The 20,760-nt window shown below is 37.2% G+C and overlaps 1 protein-coding gene across 1 annotated transcript in view; it reads left to right on the forward strand.

Annotated features, from left to right (window-relative positions):
* LOC122793178 (guanylate-binding protein 1-like) overlaps nucleotides 1-20,760 on the forward strand; it is a 2,019,684-nt gene that overhangs the window by 1,872,453 nt on the left and 126,471 nt on the right. The gene's annotated exons all lie outside the window — the stretch shown is intronic.

Consider the following 20,760-nt stretch of genomic DNA (forward strand, 5'->3'; position numbering starts at 1 on the left):
AATAAGAGAAAGTTATTTTTTTCACTTAGGCTTGCCACCCCTCCGTTTTTTTTCTAGACTGTCCCGAAATCAAACTGATTCTCCAGTAGTCCAGAAGACACTGTACAAACTCTGGTATTTTGTTTCAAAAAGGAAACAGACTATTGGAGTTTGTAAAATGGCTGATTTGCTATGCTTTTTTATAGAAAGCATAGTAAATCAGCTGAAAGCAGGCAGCAAGAACAAAAAAAGAGGGCATTCCCACCCAGTGATGTCACTGTGACGTCACAAAATGGGCGGAACGTGGGTGGGGAGGGTGGAATGGGTGGGGTTATTAAGTGACGCAGGGGTGTGGCTTTACTCCAGTTTTAGCCACAAAGGAAGGTGACAACCCTATTTTCACTTAATATTTAAATCAAAAGTGGAGAAAATATTAGTACAAGAAACAATAAGCTACTCATTCATTGGACATAAACAATGAGAAAAATGGATTAATGCAATTATCACATCTGGTAATAAGTTTAATAGCACAGGTGTGGCAATCATTGTTAAAAAACATTTAAGATAATATATTGCATTATGATTCAGATCCAGATGGGAGATGGTGCTACTTAGTTGATAAGCCAGTATTACTATTAAATATATATACCCCCTGCACAAAATAACATGAATTAATTATATATCTATAAGATTTTGACCCTATTTCCCAGCCATTATTACATAACGGGAGGGCACTGGAATGCTGTGCAGGATCATTTGATGGATAGAACAACAAAGCATATAACATACATGCCACTATACAGCAATTACTGAATTACTGAATTAAAGATTGATTTCTATTTGTTTGACCCACATAATTTTCAAAATAATAATGCATCAGTGGGAAAATGTACTGTCTACTCACATTCTTACAAAACATGGTCCAGGTTAGACTTTTTGCTAATCTCAGAAGTATTATTGAGAATGAAGGTAAACTTTCATGTAGCACCTAGACTCTTTTCAGACCACTCAAGGCTTACACTAACTATAATTGGTTTAACACTTGAAAACTTAAAAAAATAGGACACAGTTGGATTCTGAACTCTAACCTATTGCTAAAAGAAGATATTATGCAAGAGGTTAACTGTATACTACAATTGCTTTGGAGTAAAGCTAGTATTTCTCAAATCCCATTTGATATCCAGTAGGCTTCCACCAAGACTTAGATCAGAAGATTTTTTATAAATAAAGCAACCTATTATAAAATATTATATAATTCAAAAGAAATCTCAGTAAAAGGGAAAATTAGTAAATTTGAGGCCGAATTACATCTAAACTGTAATTCAGATTCTGAAAAATATTAAAAAAAATTCAAAAGGAGCTATATTTACTACATTCAAAACAACTAACATTTAACTAAATAAAAACTTTGGCCAGATATTCGGAAAGGTCACAAATCCCTTCTAAATTACTAGTGAGATTGATAAATCTTAATAAATCTTTTCCTCTTTTAACTGAGTTAATACATCAAGAAAAACGTATTATACAGATCACAAAACCATACAATTATTTGAAAAAAATATATTGTCCGAGCTATGGAACCAAGTTTCATTATTCTCAAAACAAGAAAAACACCAATTTTTAAATCAATTAGAATTTCCAAAACTTAGTCAAAATCAAGACTCCCTTATAGCACCTTTTACCCAGCAGGAAGTCATGTTAATAATTAATAACCTTAAACTGAGCAAAGCCCCAGGGCCAGATGGTTATACTGAGGAATTTTATAAGACCTTTAGATAAAAATGTTCAAAAATATTATTATATCTGTTCAATTACATGAAAGATAATGGTACACAGACCTATACCTTAATATTTCTAAAATAATTTATATTCCTAAAGAAAATACTGATCCTAAAAACCCTTGGAGTTATATACATATCTCTCTGATTAATCTGGATATTAAAACATTTGCTTTGTTTATGGCTAATAGATTAAAATCTGTAATGCTAACTATATTATCACTCAATCAATCAGGTTTTATACAGACTAGACAAACCTGGGATAATACATTAACATTAGACACAATGATAATACTTTCCAATCAAAGTAATAACTCAGTATTTACACTTGCAATTGATGCCTTCAAGGTCTCTGATAGACTCAACTTACATTTTCTTTTCTCAGTTATGCCACACTATGGTTTGTTTCAAAGCTTTATTGAAGTAATTAAAATTGTTTATACTAATGCCCTTGCAAGATTATATATTAATAAGGCCATCTCCTCTCAAATTAAAATTAGGAATAGAACAAGGCAAGGATGCCCACTATCCCCATATCTGTTTAATCTCTCCTTATATACAGAACCTCTTTTCCTACTTTTTACACAAAAGATCTTTCACCACATACCAGAATTATGCAATACTAAGATTGCATTAATGGCCTTTGCATGTGATTTAAATTTATATTGTTCTTTACCTAATATACTGATCTAAAGAAAATATTCAACTCTATTGACATACTTTCTAAATGTTCTAACTACAATTAAACTTGGCTAAATCCTCAATATTTCCAATAAATCCAGCATATCAATTAATTAACTGCCTCCAGTTGTCTGAAATCAAACTAAATAACTCACTAAAATTCATGGGTATATTTTTTCAATATGATTCAGTCTTATTCTGTCAAAGCAACCTAACAAAGGTGTGGTCAAATATCGAACAAGATATCCTTAGGTGGAATAAACTGAAGCTTCCTTTCTTATCAAAAGTGGCCATTATTAAAATAAAAATATTACCAAGGTTACAATATCAATTTAATGAATCCAACATGATAATTCATGATAAATTCTTTAAAAGGGTCTATTCAGGTTTATCTTAGTTCATATGGCTTCCAAATTGGTTAGAATTAGTTACCAAAAACTGTCATATCCTAAAAAATAGGAGATTAAGCCTCTCTGGCTTTAAATTATATTACAATATAATTAACTCTAGTAGAAGTATAGCAATATCTGATTTTAATCTTAATAGGAATTAATGGAATCCAAATTGGATTAAAATGTCTTACAGTTATATTAAAAAGTTTAAATTTAATCCCAAAGCACTACCTTTTCTCAGTAATGACAATATTAATAGCAACAAAATACAGAAATCTATAAAGATCAAGATAATCTGTAAAAATTATAGAATCATTAAATTTAGCAAGTGCATTTAAGATCTTACAACCAATCCATTTTAAGTTAAATAATATGGTTAACTTAATTCCCCCTCCTCAAGGGAAAATATATATTGTGTGTGTGTGTATATATATATATATATATATATATATATATATATATGTATGTATATATATGCTTACAGAAATTAATCACTTACTGACATGAGAAGTGCTCTAAAACTCTCATTTGAAAAAAACTTATGTGTACACAATTAATGATTATAAATAATGCATATTTAACCCCAGTTATACTAAACAGGTTTAATTCCACAACTTTACTGAACTGCAGTTATTGTAAACCTCAAAAGCAGATTTATTCCACATTCTTTGGAGCTGTGAATGTTCCAACAAACTATGGTGTTCACTAAAAGTCAGGCTAGAAAAGATGAGTTACGAGAAATCTACACTATCCTGGGAATTTGCAATTTTAGATGTTCGTCCTTAGATTTAACAAACCTAAAACAGCACATTTTAATCATTCTTTCTCTCTAATTAAGTTATATATTACTCAACACTGGCTTGACAATTCTCATATATCGTGAAATGGTTTCAAACAAATGGCAATTAAATATTCAACAGCTCATAAATTGATAATGTACAATCAGTATAAATTTTTCCAGTTTGCTGACTATTGGAGCATACTCCTTGACCACATATTGCAATAATACTAATAGTTTACAAATTAACATAACTCAGTAAGAGAACAGAGTAAATTACAGTTGACTTGTCTTTTCTCTTTTAATGCACCAATATTTTTCTTTTCTTTTTATATAAACGTACCTTTATCAATTTAAACGTAAAAAGATAACGCTAAAAAATTTATTCATTTTTTTGTACATAGTTTTTAGGTTAGTATTGTACTTGAATGTGTTAAACAGTTTTTACTATTTGTATTTACTTTGTATTGTTGACAAGTGTGTATTATTGTTATGTGAAGCTTAAACACAAAAGAAAAATTATACAGATACTAGGAAAAACTGTTGATGAAAAGAAAATGAGATTAACTTTATCATACAACACATTCAGATGTAGTTAAGGAAATTATACATAGATATTGCTGTATTTTAAATAATATTGAGTAGCTAAATAAGTATATGTAAAAAACTATATTTTAGTTACAAAAGATCTATGAACTTGAAACAGATGTTGTGCTGCAAAGAGCAAAGTGTGACTAATGATGTAAAATCTTGTCAGAGGAAGGATACGTTCCGTTATAGAAATTGCACTTTTTGCAAACCTATTTTAAAACCATTGTAGTTGTACATCTATTAACTAAATTTGAATACAGAAATAATTTGTACTTAGATTCTATGGATTTAGTTTATATTTCTATTTGCAATACCTGTCCAGCTTCCTATGTTGGCAAAACAAATAGGAAGCTAAACAAGGGAATTTCTGACTATTTGCTAGAAATAAAAAGGAAACTTGATAGTAATGCACTTCACAAGCATATAAATGAAAGAAACAATACACATTTTTTAAGTTTATGATACTTCAATAAGTTTCTTTTAATTTAAGGAGATGTGACCTAAGACTAAATATTTGGAATACAGACGGGTTAATAAGTTAAGAGCTGCTAGAAGTCCTGGACTAAATGCTGTAAATAGTGTGAAGACGGTATTGAAAATGAAATATTTTAGATGAAAAGGATGAGTATTGATGTTTTATACCTATTTATTTTTATTTTCATTGCTTTTATTTAATTTTATTTTGAAATTGTAATTAATTCAATTAAATGTTAATTGGTAAATTGACAGAATGAACAGTATATAAAATGTTAAATCCTGTTCTTGTATGATACAGCTTGATAAGGTATCTGGCGAAAGCTTATAAGGTCATTGTGTTTAAATTAATAAAAGGATTTGTTTTTCTCATGATTCCTGGATTTGGTTTCTTTGTTCAAGGTTACTGTTCTTCCCCCTTTATTCTTGTGATGCTGTTGCACAGGATCTGCAGTACTGTTTTGATCCAGTTATGTGGTGTCTTTCTGAGAAGTGTTACTTACCTTGTTTTCACTGTCACTGTCATAGTTGTCATAGAATATGCAGATTAGACAGGTCAACTGTAGAGGGTCTTCTAGTATCTTCCCAGTCTGTAGCTGGGCTGTTTCGTATTGTGTACAATATGTATTTGTAAGCTGTCAAGTAATCTCTATATGTCCTTTTCTGTGCTTTCACTTGTATTTCACTGTCTAGGTTTGAAATTAGTGCATATTAATCAAAATACAGTTAGTTGAATCCTTTCATTTGATTTACCCTGGATAGGTATACTTGACTTGTAATTGTACACTTGGTTGTGTTGAAGCTAGAAGGTAGTATTTGTCTTAAACTACTGAACCGTATACTCTACTTTATCTGATAAAAGGTCAGTCTTCACTTCAGCAGGTGAAACTTTCCCAGACTTCAAAGCAACCCTCCCTTTTTCCATAATGCGCCACTGCGCTAAGCCTCGCTGATCTTTTTTGTTACTTTTCAGCTCGGGCTGAGAGAAGTGGTCTCCAAGTTGCATTTTTAATTTTTGGCAAAAATTGCTTAAAAAAAAAAAAAAAAAAAAAGAGTAAAATCTGTTTTCTTTTTTTTTTTACACTCTTTGTTCAGGTCTTATATTCTCATTCTCTTTCAATGTTTATGACTTGTTATATTTTCTGCTCAGAAGCTTACTTTTTTCTTTACAGCATAATAACCTCCATACCTGCATTACAGAATGTGCATTCTACAAGTATGCTTGTGGCATAATTTCTCCTACAAACTGGCAAACCTGCTGCCTTTGTTGACTGAGTGATACACTAACATGCATGTTATAATTAAGCGTTCTGTATGCAAAGAGTTAAACACAGCAACTTTAACAGCATTTGAAGTTGTGCCTCATAGAAAAGGCAGTGCTTCTGGAGGGCAATCTTGTTTCTTATTCACATTACTTAAAATTTCTTATGTGTCAGGACTTTCACTTCCTAATAGGAAACTACCTGTAACTTCTTTTTCATCATCTGTTTTTGTCTTACCAGATTTGTCTAGTCTCTACATCAAGCATAAAAAAGGAAGTAGAGTCACTGAATTATTCATAGAAACAGTTTTAATTCTACTAGTTAGGTGCTTTCTGCTAGAAACAATGGGCTTCATCAGAACAAGCAAACCAATCACACACCATCATTATATAATTCATTCAAAACAGCATAACCAATCAACTGCTAACTTCAATTAACACTTCTAACTTAAGTAAAAATCATTATTTCATATAAAAACTTATTTATATCTACATACATTTGTAAACATAAAACTGTGAACTATAAAAACAAATTGTTTGCATTTGTCATAATAAGCTTTTCTTCTTAAGACAGGTTTATAATTAACTCCATTATTTAAACCCAGTGCTTTGCAAGCATCCAACAAAATTTGCACTTTTAACTCCCTGTAATCATGATCCCCATCTCTGTCCCAATTAAAGTCACTGGGAACATGATCAATTACTGCAAAATAAAATGTATTTTCCGAGCATCTTAAAGTGTGCTTAAAAAGTGCATTATCTGAATTCCTCCTTTTTATAGCATAATAATGCTCATAAATCATGTTTTTTAACTGCCTGTTGGTTTTTCCAGCATAAAAGGAGGAACAGACCGAATATTTTGCCATGTATACCACAAAAGTGGAATTACATGTGAAAACCCCGGGGACCTGCCAAATCTTATCATGTGTACTCACTTCAAAAATGGCCCCTCTGAAATGTACTTATAATAATTACAACTTTTACATTTGTAAGTACCTCTCTGTGTACTGTCCACCTTCTAACAAATCTTTAATTTGTTTTGCCCTCTTATTGATAATTTGATATTTTTGTGTGTTTCTGCAGTTTATTTGCTCAGTAACAGAATTTGAGACTCTTGGTACAGCTTTTGTATTGTTTGATTCTATATCCAGCATGACTGAACTGATTACTAAAATGTCTTTATAAGCTGCTGACTGTTTCATAGTTTGAGAAAAAGCTTTCTCTCCTGGCTGTCCATTCACAGATTGTGATAGGCTAACAGAGGCCATGTTGAGGACATAGGTCAACCTATCTGTTTCCCCTCCCCCATCCCCTCTGTTGGATGCAGTGAGACTTTAATGGCATTTTCACTTGTTCGTGTATCACTTGCATTGTTGTCATAGCTTACTTAAACATTTGAACCAGTTCCAACCCTCGTATTGCCAGCCCCATCTGCCATGTTGCCAATGTCAGTGTCAAGGCTTGTCAGGATTCAGTATGCCATAGTATTGGTCTTGCTGCAATATGTTCCATCCTTAATACCTAGGATGGTTGGGATTTGATTTGATGACACTGTAACAAGAGTCAGTCCTTATGATGCTAGTTTTGGGACAGAGTTGATACCAGGCATCAGGTTCTCCAAACCATTGTTGTCGCAGACATTTTCTGTCTTGATACTGTTGGTACGCTACTCAGTCCCAGGGAATTCAGCCATAATGATCTAGATATTCATCTTTATGATCAATGCTGCCATAGCCTAAGCTATACGGGTTATATCCTGATAAGGATATAACAGCTACCCAGAAAGCTATGGGGCACATTCCATGCACCCAAAACAGTCAGGTTGATATGAGCTGACTAAAAGTCAGGTTTCAATTCCAAACCCTTCAGATCTTTCCTAGGAGCAAGAAGAGTGCTCCTTTGAGGATGAACAGTTGGCAAATGCTATTTCATTGCTGGGCAGGTAAGTTCCCTTATGGGAAAACCCTTCCACTTTACCTTTTTACTGAAGAAAATTAACTTTTTCCTTCATAAGAAGCACTTTTAAGCTAGGAAGAAGTATTTTGGTTGACCATCTCGTGTCCTTTGTATACTTTTAAATGGGAGTGAACTTTTTACTTTTTTGATAAAAGTTGTTAAAATGTGTTTGAAACTATTTTTTTATGTGGAGAAACTGTGTTTATCTTTCTTTTTGGGTTGTGAAAAGTGTTTAAATTGCATTTTACTGTATTTTGTCTGGAAACTTTACTGTTTTACTGACTGTTGCTGTTAAGCTATCCCAGAAAGCAAGTGACATTTTTACCCTGACCATGGAACAAAGTACTGGTTCCTCAGTTGGACCTTCTTCAAGCCATAAAAAGAGAAAGATTGTTAAACAGCCTTTGCCATCACAGCAGGCTAGTAATTTGCCTCAGCCACAGGTGGGTGACTCTGCTGCTTTCTTCAGATCTCTCTGTGTAGTCTGTACACCCACCATGGACTGGGGTTTAGCCACATCCTCTGCAGTTGTTGTGGCCTCCTCAGTGGACTGGGAGAGCCACTCTTGTCACTCCGGGGAGAAGGGTCTGGGAATGTGTCCCTCCTTAACCAAAATGTTGTGCCCATCCTTAAGTTGTTGCTGGCAATACTGCGTCTTTTTTCGCAATTTCCTTGTCAAAAAGAGACAGCAAGCTAAACATTTTCTGTCGCGTGTCAGTTACTCTGGACAGGAGTAATTTATTGGGCTTGGCTCAGGGTCTTGTACAGGCTCCTGATCCTTCTTATAAGGCTGTTTCTAATAAAAGAAAAATGGATTCCTGTTTCCCTAAAATGGTTCAAGAAATGGAATCTGTAGGAGAAAAAAAAAGAGACAGATGCATTTTTTTACTCAGATTTCTGATTCAGATTCTGAGGAGAGTGTGGTATCTGATTCTCCCTGTGAGGGATTACCTTTCTCTGAGACTATTTCCAAGATGAATAAATGTTTTCATGGGAGAATACTGAGGTCTCTCAGTCCCTCAGAAAATGTGATTTGCTGCATATGGAATTTCCAGGACTTTCTCCTCTCCCTCCAGTTCTGTTAGTGTTGGTAGTTGTTTTTCTCACAGTCTGTAATTTCCGTTACAGTCAACTCCCTCTAAAAAAAGCAGACCAATAGTATACGTTTCTTCAGTCTTTCAAGATTTTATACACCAATCCCAGACTTGACCCAGCGGCTATAACTTTAGTAAAACCAGCTGCTGCTAAACATTTTGGTAATTCTAATCTCTATCAGTCTGATGAGGTTGAGAAAGCTTTTGATAACTTTGTAGAAAAAAAGTGTATGCTTCTGCAACTGTACTTTTTAGAACTCTCAACTGTCAGGTTCATATTCTGAAGTTTATCCTTATTGTGATCGTATGGGGAATATTTTGGCAACAGTTCCCTCATGTTAGCAAAAATCCGCATTGTGTAATTTAGTTTCTTCTTTTTCTAAAGTCAGTCTTTTTTATTTAAAATGTATTTTGACTCTGTAGATACTACTACCAGGGTTGCTTATATGGGAACTATTTTAAGGGGATTTGCCTGCCTGCATTCTCAGAAGTACCCAGAAAATGTCAAAAAAAATCTCATTTGGCTAGAGATTTAGTTTTTGCACTTTCTGCTGCAGAAGTTATCAAATAGTGCATTGGGAGGGGAAAGCTGATTCATGGAATGCCTCAGATTTTTCAGCCTTCCTTCTCTAAGTTGCCCAATGGATTCTTTGCTCTGTAGTCTTAACTTTGGCAAAAGAAATAATAAACAGTCTTAGTAGAATTCTGGCAGGCAGTCATTTAAAAAGCAATGGCAGAGAGGATCCAAAAAAGAAAGCAGGACCACTTCCCAGAATAAAGTATGGTCAAATAAGTCATAATGACTGTATGAGAGACCTTGTCCTCCCTCCTACCCTGCCAGACCCATAATCCTCCCAAAAAATCTGAGTCTTCATTTCTCTCTTTGGTAATAGATGGTTTCAGACAAATTGGCCCCGCATGTTATTCAGCTAGGCAGCAGATGGCAGTGAAGGAACTTCCTCCTTTCCAGGGGATTCTCCTCATCTGCTAGACCAAACAATTCTCTTTCCTCCCGTCATACATCATATACTGACTCAGGGAAGTAGAAGTTGCTCCTTCTCAGTCAGGTGAAGGATTTTACTGAAGAGTGTTTCTAGTGCCAAAGAAAGAAAGAAAATTCTTGGAGACCAGTGCTAGATCTTTCTTTTCTGAACCAATTTGTGAAAAGTGCCCAAGTTCAAAATGTTTTCACTTTACCCCTTCTTCCTCATTTGAGTTTCCTAGTAACCTTAGATTTAAAAGATGCATATCATCACATTTATATTCATCCAGAGTTTAAGTATTTCTTAAGATATTGTTTCTCAGGATCACATTATCAATTCTTTTTCTTACTATTTGGGCTATCCACTACTCTAAGAGTGTTCACAAATTGTCTAGCATCTGTGTGTGATAGCCCACTGTAGGATATCTACTTTTTCCATATTTAAACAACTTGCATATCTTTGCAGAGTCTTTTTTTAAGTGTCAAGAATATCTGTCTTGTGTAAGAGACCTCCTGCACAGGCTGGGATGTCAATAGAGTATTCTAAAGTTTTTTTATGACTCCTTCACACAGGATTGTGTTTCTGGGGAGCCTGTTGGACACTCCAGTATAAAGAGCTTTTTCCCACTGGAAAAAATAAGTCTGTGTTCATAGGTTCATAGGTTCCTACTAGGCTATCTGCCCTAGGGCATTTATAAGCCTAGCCAGAGTATGTTTGGCTTTCGCCACCCATTTTAAATTAATTTTGCTATGCCCTTTTTCGAGGTTAGTATAGGTTAAAATCTGTTTTGAGGTTTTCCACTCAAACTTCAGTCGCTGAGAGAGAATACCACACAATTCTGGGTCTCATAGCTTCTGTGATTCTCATGATAGCTCTTGCAAGGCTGCATATGAGAAAGATGCACTGTTATCTGAAATCTCTTTCGTCCTAGCATCAATCCCCAGTGTATTTTCAAAGTCCAGTTCTGGAATTTGCCTAAGCCTTTGCTTGAGAATTGTGTCAGTGGACATAAAAAAGTGCAGGATCTTTGGGACAGAAAAGATAGACCAAAACATATGTACATAAAAGAGATGCCAGCTCATATAAATGCTCTTAACTCTCTGAATAATCTGTGGTCCCTGGAACCTCTTCAAGTGTTTACATTCAATACAAGTGGTGAGGTATATAAACAAGCAAGGGGGCCATATCTAACCCTCATGCAGACTAGCCATCTTAGTGTGGGATATAACTTTATAGAACAGTCTCACTCTGTATGCATCTTACATTCAGTCAGAGCAAAATTGTATGGCAGACCAGCTGAGCAGGACCAGGACAGACACTCATAAATGTAAACTGAATAAGGGGGGTCTTCTAGGGGGGATTCTTTAGGTAGACCCTTTTTCGTCCACTTTAAATAATCAACTTGCAAAATTCAGTTCCAGAACTACATGCAAGGTGCCTTTTCTTTTCCTTGGACAGGAACGTTCCTGTATACTTTTCATCCCTGTCCACTGATATCCAGGGTGTTTTTAAAGATTTAGAAGGACCACACAAAGATCATTGTGTTGACTCCCTTCAGGCCCAGGCAGCAGTAATTCTTCCTTCTTTTGGAATTGACCAGGGGTAATTACCGCAAGCTTCCTCACAGACTGGATGATTTAGTCACACTAGATCAAGGGTGTTTGATACATCCCAACCCCAAACAACTGCAACTAGCTGCCAGAGTGATAGGTTCTTAATATCTTTTAGGCACTTGTTTTTTGAGGATTTGCAGCAGATATTAATGGTGGCAAGCAAACTGACTACTAGAAAATCATATATTAGGAAATGGGAACAATTTTCTAGTTGATGCTAACAATAAACCAGCACACATTTAGGGCTAGTGTTTCTCTAGTTTTACCATATTTATTTGCGTCACTATCATATGGCCTGTCTTATTCCTCTATCAAGGTTCACTTATTGGCCATTTCAGCATGTCTGCGCATGAATCCTCTTCTTTCAATGCAGTCGCATGAAAAATATTTTGAAAGGGGTTTTGCATAAGAAGCCTTACAGAAAACCAGCGTCTCCTTGGGATCTTAATTTTGTGTTAGAGAAGCATTTGATTCAGCTCATCTGGCTAATTTGAGGTTCTTAACATGGAAAACATTTTTCCTCATTGCTCTGACTTCTATAAGAAGAGTATCTGAGTTGCAAGCTCTTATGGCAGACCTACCACCATAGCAAATAAAACCCAAAGAAACCTAAAGGGCTTACTGCTCATTGGTAGAAGCCTAAATAAGAAACTCCACACCCTACATGCTCTCCTCACACTGGAGAGTATAGACATGCATGTCATTACTGAGACGTGGTTTAAATCCATTAAAATTACTCCAGCAATGCAAGGCTTCACTGCATTCTGCACTTTTAGACCATCAGCTGCACAGACAAGGGTAAAAGGTGGAGGAGTTTCAATCTGTATTTGCAACAATCACTCTGTTTTGGTTAAACAAGATGATGCCATGGAATGTATTCACGCAAATCACCATAGAGAAAATCTCATACCATATCCTAGCACACTGTAGGTCACCATCTATGTCCCTAGTATCCCATAGCTCGTATCTAGACCTACTGGAGGCACTCACCATTAAACCAAATACCCTATTCATGAGAGACTTTAACTACCCCTCTATAGATTGGGAAATGTACACTGCGTCATGCTCACAGGCAAATGTACACTGCGTCATGCTCACAGGCACAATTCCTGGTCTTTATTAACACAAAATACCCTTCACCAGATAGTGTGCACATCCACCAGAGGTTCAAAATTACTGGACCTGGTACTCAGCAATATGGGAGAGCACTGCACCCCCCCCCCCTCCATGTCATGCCCTTAATAGTGAGGTCGGACCACAAAGCTGTCTCCTTTGAATTAGAAAATCAGCTCTGTAACCCCAACAAACCTTGTAACAGTTAGGAAGTAATCCAAAGCAAACTACATCCTATTAAGTGATAATTATCCAAATTCAGTGCCCCTCCCAACACTGAATTTACAGCAACCTAGTTGGAATTGTTTATAGAGACCTTGTGCAACCATGTAAATGACTGTGTAGAGGCTGCTGTACCTAATAGAGTTAAGCCTAAAACAAACTCTTAAAACAAACCACACTCGTGAAATCCTAACCTTAACTGGATCTATAACAAAAGGAAAAAAATCATGGCTAAAAATCAGGAAGAGCAACTTCCATAATGATAGGATCACTCTAATTAAACTATACAGGAAACTAAGAGGTCTAATTAAGTCCCATAAGGCCAATTATGAGGTCAAAATAGCTTCATAGGCTAAAGACAACCACAAGGCCTTCTACAGCTATGTCTGAAATCTTAAAGACAGTACACACCAGTGTGCCAAACTGGTAGTCAGTGGTACCACCTTCACTGTGCAGAGCGACATAGAGAATTTCTGGCTGACATATTCAGCTCAGACATCACCCCCAGCTCCCCCCAACTTCTCCCATGAAATACCTGTTAGCCTAACCTGCCCCCCTCCCAATTATTAACAGGGAACAGGTCTTGGTGGTGCTCACTAAGGCCAAAACAACAGCCTCAGTCGGCCTGGACACTATCTCGAGATTCCTCATAAATAGCTTGAAACATGACATGTCAGTACTACTTGAGTCACTATTCAACAGTATCTCAAAACAGGCTTGGTACCACAAGAATGGAGGACTGCAATGGTTATCCATCTTCACAAGGGTGGATAATCATCCAACCCTGAAAACTGCAGACCTATTAGTCTGACTAGTCTAATATGCAAAGTTGTGGAATGAATTATCATGGAAATGATGAACACAGACAAAGGCAACCTTCAGACATGGGACCCATTCCACTTTGGCTTTGTCAAGGGAAGTTCATGCCTACTAAACCTTATGGACTTTGAGAAGGTCACTAACATGCCTACAAATAGTTCAAGCATTAATGCCCTTCTAGCATGCCAATATACCAAAACACCTGTTCCCATAATAAATGTCCAGGCCGGTCTTAAAAGTATGTAAAGTAGTACTTGCTTTAATGTAATTTGGTAGTCTGTTCCATGCATCAGCTGCTCACTCAGAACACCAAATAGTACACTTTTTATTCCTATAGAATCTTCTGCATAGTTCTCTGATGATTCTCTACTTTTTGATAACCCCAAACATTCCCAGAGGTAGTTATCTCTAAATGCCCTATATACTTGAATAAGATCTCTTCTTAGATATCTATAAGGGACACTACAAGTTCAGATATTTTATTCTTTTCTAATAACTTAAATTTTCACATCCATGGATGCCCTTGATATATTGCCGCTGTACTGTTTCCAGATTACTCATACTTGTTTTCTTATCTTCTTCGTCTTCTTCTTTTGGCTGCTCCCATTAGGGGTCGCTACAGTGGATCATCTGTTTCCATTTCTTCCTGTCCTCTGCATCTTGCTCTGTCACACCAACCACCTGCATGTCCTCTCTCACCACATCCATAAACCTTATCTTAGGCCTTCCTCTTTTCCTGTTACTTGGCAGCGTCATCCTTAGCATCTTTTTCCCAATATACTCAGCATCCCTCGCAGCACATGTTCAAACCAATGTAATCTTGCCTCTCTGGTTTTGTCTCCAAACCTTCCAACCTGGGCTGACCCTCTAATATACTTATTCCTAATCCTGTCCACCCTTGTCACACCCAGTGCAAATCGTAACATCTTTAACTCTGCCATGTCCAGCTCTGACTCCTGCTTTTTTGTCAGTGCTACTGTCTCCAACCCATATAACATAGCTGGTCTCACTACCCTCTTGTAGACCTTCCCTTTCACACTTACTGGTACTCGTCTGTCACAAATCACTCCTGACACTCTTCTCCACCCACTCCATCCTACCTACACTCTCTTCTTCACCTCTCTTCCACACTCACCATTACTCTGAACTGTTGATCTCAAGTATTTAAACTCATCCACCTTCACCACCTCTACTGCCTGCATCCTCACCATTCCTCTATCCTCCCTCTCATTCACACACATGTATTCTGTCTTAGTCCTGCGGACCTTTATTCCTCTTCTCTCTAGAGCATATCTCCACCTCTCCAGGGTCTCCTCCACCTGTTCCCTACTCCCACTACAGATCACAATGTCATCTGCAAGCATCATAGTCCACGGGGACTCCTGTCTGATCTCGTCTGTCAACCTGTCCATCACCATTGCAAATAAGAAAGGGCTCAGAGCTGATCCTTGATGTAATCCCACCTCCACCTTAAATGCATCTGTCACTCCCACCGCAGACCTCACTGCTGTCACACTACCCTCATACATATCCTGTACCACTTTTACATACTACTCTGACACTCCCGACTTCCTCATACAATACCACAGCTCCTCTCTAGGCACCCTGTCATATGCTTTCACTAAGTCCACAAAGACACAATGCAACTCCTTCTGACCTTCTCTGTACTTCTCCATCAACACTCTCAGAGCAAACATTGCATCCATAGTACTCTTTCCTGACATGAAACCATACTGCTTATCACTAATCATCACCTCCCTTCTTAACCTAGCTTCTACTACTCTTTCCCATAACTTCATGCCGTGACTGATCAATTTAATCCCTCTGTAGTTACTACTGCTCTGCACATCAACCTTATTCTTAAAAATCGGTACCAAAACACTTTTTCTGCATTCCTCAGGCATCCTCGCACTTTCCGAGATTTCATTAAACAGTCTAGTTAAAAACTCCGCTGCCATTTCACCTAAACCTCTCCATGCCTCCACAGGTATGTCATCTGGACCAACAACCTTTCAATTCTTCATCCTCTTCATAGCTATCTTTACTTCCCCTTGCTAATCCACTGCACTTTATGATTCACTATCTGCACATCATCCAACCTTCTATCCATCTCATTCTCTTCATTCATCAGCCCCTCAAAGTACTCTTTCCATCTGCTCAACACACTCTCCTAGCTTGTGAGTAAGTTTCCCTCATTATCCTTTATCACCCTTACCTGCTGCACATCTTTCCTAGCTCCGTCCCTCTGTCTTGCCAATCGGTACAGATCCTTTTCTCCCTCCTTAGTGTCCAACCTTTCATACAACTCTTCATACACCTTAGCCTTCCTTAGCCTTCACCACCTCTCTCTTTTTGCCATGCACCTCATTTCCTTATACTCATGTCTACTTTCTTCATCTCTCTGACAATCCCACTTCTTCCTCGCCAACCTCTTTCTCTGTATACTCTCCTATACTTCCTCATTCCACCACCAGGTCTCCTTGTCCTCCTTCCTCTTTCCAGATGTCACACCAAGCACCTTTCTAGCCATCTCCCTTACTAGCTCTGCTGTAGTTACCAAGCTGTTCGGTGACTCTTCACTGCCACCCAGTGCTTGTCTTAACTCTTCCCTGAACTCCACCTCACAGTTACCATTGTTCAATTTCCACCATTTAATCCTTGGTGCTGACCTCACACTCCTCCTCCTCTTCTTGATCACCAATTTCTTATAAGGTTTCCATATTGTTATTCCGTAAGCAGGTTTGGGTCTAATGTAACTAACAAACAATAACGTCATTGTTTCTAATTTCCTATACTTATAAATCTTTTTATACAACCTATAGTTCTATAACTATCTTTAACCAGTTAGTTGATATGATTAGAAAAACTCAAAGCTGAATCTACTCATATACCTAGGTCCTTAAATTAATCTACAGTTTCAATCAGTGTGTGCTTTATTAAATATTCACCTTTCAATTTATATCTCCTGAATCTTGTATGCTTAGTTTTTGATGTATTTATCATCATATTCTTCTTCTTTTCTACCCAAATGGTCAATTTAGTCAAGTTCATTTGCAGACATGCCTTATCTGTAACACATGTAATCAGTTTACCCAAATTCAGGTAATCTGCATATAGATTGTAGAGCCCCTTAGATGAAAAGGTTAGATCTGAAAGATACAATCTAAACAAGTAACGGCCTAGGACAGAGCCCTGTGGGGCACCCTGACTGTAACCAATAATTTCACCTGTCCAATTGCTGTATGATACTTGCCCTCTCCTATATGTAAGCCATGCAGCTATCCATCTTATCAAAAGTACATGGATACCTAATTGTTCTAACTTGTTGATCAGTACTTTGTGTATGACCTTGTCATATGTTGAAGTTAAAACTATATAAATTACGTCACAGCACAATTTTTCATTCATAGCTGTTGTTATGTTGTTATAGAACAACATGTTACAGGTGGTAATGGATCTGTTTCAACATATGCATGCTAATATATGGTTTCAAGTCCCAACCTATCCAGTTCTGACAGTAACTTATCCAGTATTACCTTTTCCATTATTTTGCACAACATGAAAGTAGACTTAAGGGTCTGTATACCTCTGGGTTTGTGTTACTCCCCTTTCCCATAAAGACAGGTTTAATAAGCACGAGTCCAGTCTTGAGGAATCTCCCCATATTTATATGACCTAGTAAGTAATAGATATAATAGTACTGTAAGTTCTTAAGTGTTGTCATGTCATTATTATTAATTCCATCTCCTCCCTGTACTTTGTTTGGATCCAATTTGTGTAGTTCATTTTCAATATAATCTAATTTGATTCAAGTATCTGAGGTTACCTGGATGTCATTAAGACAACTTATCACCCCTTTTGTGCAGCCATACTGTTTTGCCTAAGATTTTGTAAATATAGCTATAATCTGTTGTGTCTGAGATTAAATTTTAGAGTCTACACACAGTTTATCAATCTGTATGTCTTTACTCCTTTCCATCGTATGTATCTATAAAAAGGTTTCCCATTATGCTCGATATCTTTATATAAATTGTCTTAAAATTTTTCTTGATCTTGTCTCTTACTATGATTAATTTGTTTGTCCAGCTTGTTTATTTCAGTTTTCAAAGTTGTAGTTCGACCTGTCTTCCATTTCTTATATTTATTTGTCTCTCACTTTAATCAGGTATCTTGTTCTTATGGAAATATATCTCCTTGACTTTGTATGCCTAGATCCTAATGTTAAACATTTTTTGATGTTTTTGCACTCAAACAATTTCTCTTTCAAAACTTTCCACTTATCATCTGCAGGTTTCCCACTGAACACATCACTCCACTTAGTTTTACACAGTGACTGTTTTGCTTCCATATAATCTGTAATTAATCTTCTGTGTTTACATTTCAGTTTGGAAAAAATATCTAGCAACAAATTAACCTTTATAACTCCATGATTACTGCACATCAATGGTAGTAAAACTTGAGGCAGTGGATGAGGGGAAAATGGTGCATACCACCTACCTGGACCTGGCTTAGGCATTTGGTACAATACCCCACTCAGGTAAAGTTGACAAACTCACAAATGGGCAAAAACCTCTACATAACATGCTAGATTGCCAGTTGGCTTACAGACAGAACCCAAGAAGTCAGTATTAGTGATATCACCTCCACTAAGAAACTTGTCACCAGCAGGGTACCTCAAGGCTCCATGCTTGGACTACTATTTGGCATCAACTTCTCAGAGGTAAAGGCTAATGTCAAGGGCTATGGCTGACCAAGTTCACAGATGACTCTAAATTAGGAGCTGTCATAGAGTCCTGCTCTTGACACAAGCATCTTGCAAGAGGGTTTAACACAGACAAATAACTGGTGCAAAAGTCACGGACTAAAACTCAATGCCATGAAATGAGTACTGGTGCCTTTTGGGAAAACTGCCACCCAAGCTAATTACTTCATCAATAAGACATCCCTAAAAGCTGACTCGGTAGTCAGGGATCTGAGAACATATGTTGACAGTAATATGGGCTTTGACCAACATGAGAACAAGGCAATTAAAAAATCATTCTGTGACACCCAACTTATAACTAAGGACATGGCATCCAGGTCTAAGTAAGTCATAGTGCCACTTTATTCGGCCCTTATCAGACCAGTTACTGAGTATAATGCCCCCTTCAGCATGTACCTGACCAGACATATGCAACAGTTGGAATGCCACAAAGATTCCTTATCAGGAGAATCCAGAGTATAAACACATTGTACTATACAGATTGCGTTAAAGTCCTATCTCTGTACTCTGTCTATGACAGGTTACTGAGACGCATTCTATGCCTGGCATACAAGTTATCCCTGGATCCATCTCTGGTGGACTTTTTGCACATCTGCAAAATGAATCTCAGTACCACTAGATCCAAGGATTTAAATTTTTCTTGTGACATAAAACACATTGTGAGACACATATGTTTCTCAGAGAATCCCCTTTCTCTGGAGCAAGCTGGCTATCCATGTGAAGCAGAGTCCTTTCCTAGCTCTCTTTAAGCGTAACCTTAACCAACAGATGGGAAGTCAGAAATTCACCCTGGTTCTCTCTTCCATGTCTGTGATAGATAGAGGCAGACAGTAATGCCCAAACTAACATACTGCCCCCATGTAATCTCTAGAAACGTCTTAACATACTCCGTCCTAATAAATGCCCATGATACATAGGGACACAGTTGGGTTGGATTGCACAGCTAGGCTTATAAAGACCCTGGTGGCATAGTATATACCAATGAACGTGTTGTGGTCAACTTTATCTCGCCTTCCACAGGGACAGGAGTTTGTTGAGAAGTTATCATTCCTTTATGCCTAAAGTGGCATCTGAGTGTACCTTAAGCCAATCAATCCATTTCCCCGTTTTCTTTCCAGAATCTAAAAAAATGAGGTTGAAAGGATACTTAATCTATTGAATGTCCACACACAACTTGGGTGTCATCTTGGCAGAACAAAATCTTTCAGAACTTTTGATCAGTTGCTCATTTCTTGTAAAAGTAAGAAGGGATATCCTGTGCCAAAGCAGATTATTCCTAAATGGTTGGCTCAGGCTATTACCTTTTATTATTCCCACCACAACAAATGTATTCCGGCATGGTCATGGCCCACTCTACTGGTGCCCTGGCCTCATCTATGTTTTTTTGGAGGGAAAGGTTGGACTCTAGAAGTATTCTAGAAGCAGCAACTTGGTCTTCTGTGTATACTTTTACAAAGCAGTATAAACTAGATTCCTTCACCAGGTATAGGACAGGCTTTGTTTGAACTGTTCTCCAGGGGCTTCTGGATCCTTACCCTTCCATGTTGCCAATTATTTTAAGCTATGATAATATACCCATGTAGCTTGGGTTACTGCAGCAATGATCATAATGATGAACATTGTACAGTTGTGTAAATTAACTTACCATAATAAGAGATGTTCAAATGATCTCTGCTGCAGCAGCCTCTCCCTCCCACTACCCCACTTGTTTTTTTTTTGTGTGTGTTTTAAGCCATAGTGTGGGCATGTATTTATTTTCTTTTTCATGAAAGCTCTGAAGGGATTGGCATTGAGTCCTGACTTTTAGTGAGCTGAGCTCGAGATGACTAATGGTTTCAGCTCATGAGAGGTGCCACAAAGCTTTGGAAGCTGGCTGTCTGCTAAATCCTTAGCACAATACAACCTATATAGCTTAGGCTGCTGCAACAATGATCATTGAAACAACTACCATTATAGTAAGTTTACTTACACAGCTCTGCTTTTTCAGTGCTAATTACAGTGCCTAGACAGGCTACCAATTTGCCTTGTTTCTGCTCGATACCATGCACTGCATTCTCTAGGGCTAACACCTTTACCACATCTGGTACCTGGGCACTCAGCATTTTGCTAGCCATTCTCCAGCAGGTCAGAAGGGCCACAGCATCTGTGGAGCCTAATAAGGGCATATTTCTCAGAGTTCTCTCCCTAAAGGAAGTCTGGAAAGGCCTTCACAAAGCCAAACACCTTGACTGCTACTTGGAATCCCTGGTGGAGAATGGGAATGA

Source organism: Protopterus annectens, chromosome 1.part0, assembly GCF_019279795.1.
Source record: "Protopterus annectens isolate FY-2018-M chromosome 1.part0, PAN1.0, whole genome shotgun sequence".
NCBI lineage: Eukaryota > Metazoa > Chordata > Ceratodontiformes > Protopteridae > Protopterus > Protopterus annectens.